Raw genomic sequence first — 9050 nt, 5'->3', positions numbered from 1 at the left:
GAGACTGCGTTTTGAAAGCGAATAAACGTGGAACGCTCTGCGTTTCTGAGTGTGTGCTGTCGCACTGCAAACTGCCACGGGTGCCTTTGTCACTTCGCGTTGGGGAAAGCTTCAATAGACACGGCACATCTTTTTTTTCGTCACGCTGCACATGCCTTAGGCGAACGCACTCCGCCTTGTTTCATATTCATACACAACAGGCTGCGTCTTGATTCTTCTTCTATCTGAAGATCAATGAGTCTCTTCGACTGTCTTATGCGCTTTTCTCGCAACGCGAAGTACAAAACAACTAAATGCTTTATTTGCTGCAGCTTAGCGTCGTTGTTCAGCGGCACTGCCATGTCAGCCATGTTGCTTGTGTTCATGTTGCTACTGGCTAAGCGTCGTCTTGGCTAATTGTGGCCAGATATTATGCGATGCAAAATTTTAACCGTTAATTTTTTGGTGGAGCGACTTCCCACGTGTCTTTTAAAATAAATAACTTCACTTTTCTACAACTCTACATGACCTTGCTCAACTTTTCAGGCCATTTTTTGTCTGAATTATCGACATTGATATCATGAACTAATGACATTACTTTTTCCTGTGTAGCACCATCACGGATCGAATGGCATTCTTTGCACCGAATGACATTCGAACCTAATGACATTAACACCTCCAGTGTGACTGGGGTATTATTTGAAGCTTGGGGACAGAAGGAAACTATTTTTGGAATAATGTCCAATTATGCGACATTTTATAAAAGTTGCTATATTTGTGATTTTTTTTCTCATAAAGCATGCAGCTAGCCTTTGGAAACTTGATTACCTGTGATAGCATAACGTGTTCAATATTTTCTTGAAATATTGTTGCTCTACCACAAATACATATTTGCATTTATGGCTTCAAGCTTCCAATTTTGGCAAAAGCCAACCGTATTGAAAAATTAATATTTAAAAAAACCCCATCCACGATTCCGCAACAGGCCCTCACAGATCTTGGAAAAAGAATACAAAGAAACCTGTTGTATTATTTTGTTTGCGGCGACATTACTGTGGGCACAAGTCAGAGCTTTTCGAGGATGCACTGAGGCAATAACAACATGAGAGATCAGGACAAAGGCAGTGGGCATAAGCTTGTGACTCCTCTGAACGTGACCATATTTGCAGAAGAAAGGCAGTTTTGGTCACAAAGCAAGAATCCGTGAGGAGGCGAAACTGTGCTCGCTCGGGCGTCCCAATAAAGTCACGGCGCAATCTCTCCCCTGCTTTCGCAGTTTCCCTCTCCTCCTCTTTTGTTTGGATTGGAGGAGAGGGCACGAAGCATGTACACACAAGCGCTAAGGAAATTCGTTCCAGCCTTGAAGAAGACAAGCCCACTTGTTGAAGAAGCCCACTTGTTGATCGGCACACCGATCACAGAGGCAGTGCAAAGCGACGATATCATGTGAAGACATCACATCATGTGACGTCATCATATGATGTCGCAAACTTTGACGACCTGTGACGTCATGATAACGTTATGTGGTGACGTCATCACGTAATGATTTTTTGCATCACTCATATGGACGCCACCGACGGTCAACTTTCACGTTTGACGAGGCATCTAAGGCTTTTGTCTTAAAGATTACACCTAACTTATCAAGTTCACCTGAGTGGTATATTCTCTCTATCATTTTTGATCACGTGAACTTGATAGGTTAGGTGTGACCTTTAAGGCAAAAGCCTTAGATGCCTCATCAAACGTGAAAGTTGACCGTCGGTGGCGTCCATATGAGTGATGAAAAAAATCATTACATGATGACGTCACCACATGACGTTATCATGACGTCACAGATCGTCAAAGCTTGTGGCATCATATGATGACGTCACATGATGTGATGTCTTTACATGATATCGTCGCCTTGCACTGCCTCTGTGATCGGTGTGCCGATCACAGAGACGGTGCAGAACCATGTGAGGTGCAAAAAGCTTGCAATGCCTCCGATCCTGGAGGCAGTGCAAAAGTACGATAGGTGCAGAAAGCTCTTGCATGGGGGTGGGGCGCAGGACAGACATGATATCGTCTGAAGAAGAAGATGGCTTTCGCCTTTGAGTCGTCTTAGTCTAATGCATAAGAGACCCTGTGAGTTTTTTTTTTTTTCAACGAATGATGGGACTTAGTCTCCGAGAAGTGCTTCTCGCAAACGTAGTCACGAGGCGTGAGCTCTCAATCTTTCCTTGGTATGGCACGCTTTCAACCTCACCGGGTCACTAGGAACTTTGAAGGTTGCGTACCCACTCCTTGCAGGACGTGCACCCACTGTTGCAGTTGGGCACGACACATTTCCGCCCCATCCTGAAGGAGCACTGGTGGAAATCTGCAAAATGCTCTCCTTTGTTGCGCGCACCAAGATCGAGAAGTCAGTGCCGCCGGCGCAACGCAGAAGCCATGAGCGCGCTAAAGAGACACAAAGCCTGTAAATCACGGAGGAATGGGCGGCAGCTTGCTCGCCTGCATTGGGAACTTTCCCTCCGAAGGCCACCTACACACGCGTGCGCACAACATGCGAGCGAGGGGCCTATATGCATGCGGCAGATGTCGTCTGCTCAGGGGCCGCAACATTGCAGCTCGTTTCACTTAAGCGCTGTACGGCCTATAATTCGGGCAGTGTGCCTATCAGTAACTGCAGGTAAAATATCTATCAGAAATCTGAGAAATTTTACAATGTATGTGGCGGTATCACGATTTTTATGCCTCGCGTTTTGCACGGGGGTGGGGCGCAGGACAGACACGATATCGTCTGAAGAAGAAGATGGCTTTCGCCTTCGAGTCGTCTTAGTCTAATGCATAAGAGACATAAGAGCATGTAAACGATGGCAACACGCCGGCTGTCGTGCTGTGGCAAAAACCGAATTTTCTCCGTGATGCTATCGCGCTGCCCTCACGTGTTGCCCTGGCCTAGAAGATTCTGCTCCTCAAATGCTTCTTTCTCCGTGGTTTTGGTAAATCGAAATGACCGTTTTAAGCTGGACATTCTGCAATGCCTGATTTTGTGCTTTTAAGTCGAGCCTCCGATTTATTGGCGCCTCAATCACTGACGCTTCTAAATGACGCTGCTGTGACAGAAGTTTGTTTTCTATGTTTTGCTCAGCGCACTAATTGGGAATAGGTTCATGAACGGAGGAAGCGAAGCATAACAAATTTTGAAGATTAGTGATGCTAACACGGTTTAGTGTTTGTTGTCGTCGGCCGTCTGCTCAGCAGAATAATTACTGGGCGACCCATCTCGGATGCAATGGTGTCCAAAGTATAGATGACGGTGAGGCATGCGCAATTTCAACGAAAAATACTTTGGCGGGCTATGGACTTTATTTGAACATGGTACTCTTAACACACAGCGTGCCGCTAGCACGTGCCGCGGGCAAAGGGCTCACGGCGACACGCCGCTGAGGGAAACCGGCCCCTCGCGACTACGCTGCGTACTCTCACGATCAGCGACCACAGGTCCCGATCGCTCGAGCGAGCGCAAACACCGCTCGCGTTGGCTTTGATAGGTGCAGTTTCGGCGTAGTATGACCACGCGCGAACACACCCCACCGCTCTTCGGCTTAGCGTTCTGAAAGGACAACGTAAGGTAAGCGCTCGCCGCTGGCGCAAGGCACCGTTAGCGAACTCCGTCCGAGCGAGCCCAAAACATAAGAGCCGACGGACGTGAAGCAAAACACGTGCTTACCCTACGAGGTCCAGAGCAAGGAGGTTCAAAAAAAAAAAAAAAAACTCCTGGAGTGGAGGTCCGCTATGCGCGCCCACGCGAGCGGGTGAAGCCTGGGAAACCGATTGGCAGCCATCTTGCTCCAGGCAAGAGGCAGCGCGGAAGCGCAGCTTGAGCGCGGGCAGCGGAATTGCGAGCTTCCGCGGGGGCGTTTCAGCATGAGAACTGGACAGTTAGTATCACTTATTTGGCCTAATTTTCTTTTGGTCCTGCAAGATTGAAAAAGGCAGTTTTTTACGTCATAATACATCAGGGGCGTAGCCAGAAATTTTTTTCGGGGGGGGGGGGGTTTAACAATACTTTATGTATGTTCGTGCGTGCGTTTGTATGTGTGCGTGCCTATATACGCAAGCAAAACTGAAAAATTTCGGGGGGGTTTGAACCCCCCCAACCCCCCCTTGGCTACGCCCCTGTAATACATGGGCTGAAGCGTGCCTGATAACACGTAGAATTCGCTTCCAGCATTCCCGAAATGAAGCACATGGTGGAGTTAATAAGTGTTACATAAAATTTTATTCACCCCAGCTTTTACACAATTTCAAAAGAAAAAAGAAGCATATACAATGTGGTTTATATGTGAATCGATAAAGCAACAAGTCCACAATAACTTCAAAATGCATCACAATGCAGACAGTCACGAAACTAACCGCATGAAACACCCGCGCCCTTAAAATCTGCACAGAGCGAAAGAAAAGGTACAAAAGCAGACTAGTTGACCAGTTTGCTGCAGCTCTTGTTTACGCATAAGGCAGACAATCACGAAACTAACCATATGAAACACGCGCCCTTAAAAAGTAAACACAGCGAAAGAAGAAATACGAAAGCAGATTAATTTACTAGCTTGCTGCAGCTCTTGTTAACGCTCATCTACAAATTTTAAAAAATAGCAGTCCTTGTCAGCCGCGTTCTTATTCCGCTCTGGGAGTTTTAAATGCGGAGAATTAGCGAACCTTTGGCACATTCCTTTCTATCTATGAATCTATCTACTTAGCCGCCTACGCCTGGGTGCTCTCATGATCACCTCCTTAACTTAGTGTAAACCAAAATCGGCAACGGAGGGTAAGAGGATTTGACAAATATATGACTGTCGGGTCGTGACATGAATAACGGGAAAATCCTGTCGCGTACGTCGACAAACCCTTTCCTCCAGACACGTGTGGCACATATCCGCTTACCACTGGCCGCGGTGTACGGTTATGCGCCACAGGTGATTGACAGTTTATATCTACCCAGGAACGGCGAGAACAGACATTAATAATTTAAGTGCGAGAGCGTTAAGAAAAACCGACATCGGCAGCGTTGACCCGACGAATGGAAAGAATAAATATTAGGATCACAGCAGGAATCGAACCCAAGGATTCTGCGTGGCAACCAAGTATTTTACCACGGAGGTATGTCAGGTATATAGACTGGTTTGGAAGAACAGCCTATGCAGTGACGTTCCAGCCTATGGTGGAACGTCACTTGTGGTTGTGGTGCTGGCTATCCAACTTTGCAAGAAAGCAATACACGGTACGTATGTAATCCTAAAATACAGGCGTCATATCAGATTAACGTCTGTGGTTCCAGTGTTGGCTCCGCTTTTACAGCACTGTTATAAACCTTACATATGTATTCCTATGTTTCAGCAAGATATATTGAAGCATTGCTCGACCCTAGAGGAATACATTAACGAAATTTACGTATGATATCCACATGGATGCACCATGAAGTGCACTTAGTTACGATAATACTGACGTATGTATCTCTAACGTGAGGGCTGACGTTACGTTGCAGCATAAAGTTACCCTTCAAACGCCAGTGTTGTCGACGTGCCTGGTAAGCCCACGATGTGCACACAGCTACTACATTTACAAAAACACGTTGATCCACCTCGTAACACTTGGCTCAAAGCCATAAAATACAGCATAGAAGTACTCGCTCACGGCTTCGCATGAAACAGATTCCCACAACGCGTGGGATCTGCCGAATTTTTTTTCGGGTTGTTTTCTTTTGAAATGTGGTGAAGCCTGATTTTACAGCTCAAACTGTTATCAGATCACACCGGCAGTAGGGTAGTTGTCCGCCGCCGCCGTCGGTGTTCGTAACCACTATCGCGTGAAATAAAAAACGAAATAAATAAAAATAAACAGGCTCAGATGGGATTTGAACCCCGGTCCTCTGCGTGGCAGTCGAGTATTCTACCACAGAGCCACGCTAGTGGCTGGAACTTCTTTGACGTTAATAATAATATCTGGGGTTTAACATCCCAAAACCGTTAGGAATTGTGTTAAATGTGTAATATATAGCGTGTCAGAAGAGTGAAATTACGGCCAGGCGTCACACAATGCTAATTGCGCAACGAGGGACCGGGTCGTTAATTGCTTCAAATCCATTACAAAAGGCTCAGCCATAATTTTTCATCGTCATCAGCCACAGCCAGCATCAACAAAGTTCACATAATGCCTTACAAATGTGTATCGGATACCCCGCTTATCCGCAGAAAGACGAATAATGGCATAGTGATTGCTTCCCTACTTCACAATAAAGTCACAGTTTCGCCGCAACGGCGAAGCAATGAATGCGATAGCAATAAATTGGAATGTAACGCGAAGAACGGAAAGCAGCTCGAAATTGCCAGCGCGTCGCTCGAGCCCAAAGGACGCACGAAAAGAACGCACACAGGACGAGCGCGAACTATCATGCGTCACAGCTCGACACTGGAAGCGCACTGCTCAAACATAAAGCAGGACGCACGAAACGAACGAACAGGTACACACAGGACGAGCGCGAACGAACTGTACCAGTCGTTACTTATTTCCGTTTGAACAGCGCGCCTCTTTCGCAAACGCGGCCGCTGCGGCGTCGAAGCGACCTTCGTACGCTCTGTCACTTCAGCGCAGACATCGCCGGGAGAGCACAATGCAATACATACAACCCCCCGCTCCCCCGCCAGCCGCCCCCTTCTTTCCTCAAGATAAGCGCACGAAGGCGACCACGTTCGCAGGAACGGGGTCACGATCTTTAAAGCGCGCCACGCGCGGACATCGCGCCATCTACGTGGTAACTCAGAAAGGATACTGATGTAAGAGGTGTATATAAGCAAGACGAGCGCGAACTAATGGTGACAGTTGTTACTTATTTCTGTTTGAACAGCGCGCTCCTTTCGCAAACGCGGCCGCTGCAGCGAGCGAAGCGAAGCACCCCACCGGCCGCCCCTTCTTTCCTTGAGATAAGCGCACGAAAGCGACGACGCCCTGTAGAGCGAACAGCAACGGCGTTCGCAGGGGCGGGGCGACGATCTTTAAAGCGCGCGCGCACGTCGCGCCATCTATGTGGCCACTAAGAAAGCATCCTGAATTACATGGTGTATATAAAGAGCTCGCCGTTAGCAGGCTGAAAGACTGTGCTGTCGTGGCCTAACGTCTAACGCGGCGGGCTGCAAAGCGAGAGGTCGCCCGTTCGATTCCGCGCGTCGGGAAGATTTTCTGAATTATTTTTCTTTGTGGCTTTTCTATATATATATATACATATATACATATACGGTGAATGACGGCGGCCACCGACGGCAAAAATCAGCCGAGACTGTCCATATAATTGCTATCGCAATAAAATTATGATTTGCGGTGTAGTCGGCACCTTGCAAGTGTACTTGTATTAGTTTCCCCAAGAGAGTTTAGAACGGGCTCTAGAAAGGCGCTCTTCCAGCTTTCGCTCTGACTGTGCTGCGCCCCCGCGCAGGCCCGGCGTTTTTTATCTACAGCTTGGTAATCTTCGACCAATTGTAAATGTGGTTATCGAATGGATCGCAGTCCAACAAATTATACATCCACAACACTCGCTTGTCACCAAAGCAGTGAAGAGATTCTGTGGAACTTCCGCACAGGCTCAAGCGTTGACCCACACGTTTTCTGCCTGGAGCAATATGGCGGTCGTCGGCTTCAGCGGCGGCACGCCGCCTCCACTCCAGAAGTCTTTTTTAAAACGTCCTTGGTCCAGAGAGAGTCTCACACCCCCACGGCGCGCGAAACGTTTCGCGAGACGCGAGACTCAAGCGCGGCGCCACCGTCGAGATCGGGTGCCGGGGTGAGGGAGGTTAACGTCACCCCCGCTCGCCCAGCGCCGTAGGACGGCGGAGGAGGGGAGCGTCGTGATCGGACATGAGGATGGCAGAAATAGGCGAAAAACCCGCGCAATTGCGACGGGCAAGCCTCAATTCCCATAGGGTTCACAACACTATACATAACTTGCAAGTGACGTTAGTTCCTGTCTTCCGTCCGCCATCACCGAGCACATACGTTTCAGTGACCGCGCTGTTATAGTGCCTGGAATATTATATAGCGCTGTGTTCACGTTCGTGCGTGGATCGTTCGGCGTAGTGCGCGTGTTTTGATCGTTTGCCTTGCGCCTATGACGAGCGAGAATCGTTCAGGACATTATGCAGCCTGCAGTGTCGTCAGTGGTGTTGCACGTAATGATTGAAACAACTTCGCACGAGTCACCTACAGCGGCGATCTTCGGCGCCCTCATTTTGCGGCGCTCAAACTGCACGTTTTCGTCGCTGCTTGCTGCATAAAGCCATGGCCCAATAACATGTTTGGCGCCCAGTCGGGGTTCGTTTCACCGAAAAGCTAAGAGGGCCTCCCGAAAACCAAGGCGCGATCGCTGTGTTCAATTCGGTGCTTCATGTTTCGAAAAAAATTGACCTCGCGCATAACTCCGTGGTGATACACTCGGCGAAAAGGTGAGGAGATTCGGAAGCATAACTTGCCTGTTATGAAGTGACACCCGCACACACAAACGTTGTGCAACGTCTGAGGTCCTTCCTGTTTACGCGCGCATAAGCCATGTGCTCCGCTTCTCGGACAGCTCTCGTGCGGACGCACGGATTTTTGATCACGTTTGGCAAACAGTATGTCCCCGCGTCTAGTCTTTTTTTTTTAAAATTGATTTACTCTTCTCGTGCAGCAGCCAAATGGCGGACAAATCGCCGTTGCGATGTGCAGCGTTGACGGGAAATGCGAGAGCCGCAGAGCTTGAGTCGGTGTCGTCTGCTACCATGTGCTCGGCAATGCATGCCGCAAAATCGTATCCCAGAGTTTCGCGGTGTGACGTAGTTGCAAGTTATGTATACGTGAACTAATTGAAGGGCATTGTAACAGCCAAATTGAACGTCTCCAGCGAATAAGACAGGGTTGTCTCATGCTCCTTCGGTTGGGATACAGCGTGCCAAACAAACCGCAACAAGAGCCGAAACATCTTTCACTTGACATCAGGAGGAAAATTCAAGTAGCCCCCATACCCCGCAATATGCACCCTGATCGGCATAAAGGCCGGA

This window comes from Rhipicephalus sanguineus, chromosome 7 (assembly GCF_013339695.2).
Source record: "Rhipicephalus sanguineus isolate Rsan-2018 chromosome 7, BIME_Rsan_1.4, whole genome shotgun sequence".
NCBI classification, from domain to species: Eukaryota; Metazoa; Arthropoda; class Arachnida; order Ixodida; family Ixodidae; genus Rhipicephalus; species Rhipicephalus sanguineus.
This window is presented reverse-complemented; position numbering follows the sequence as displayed.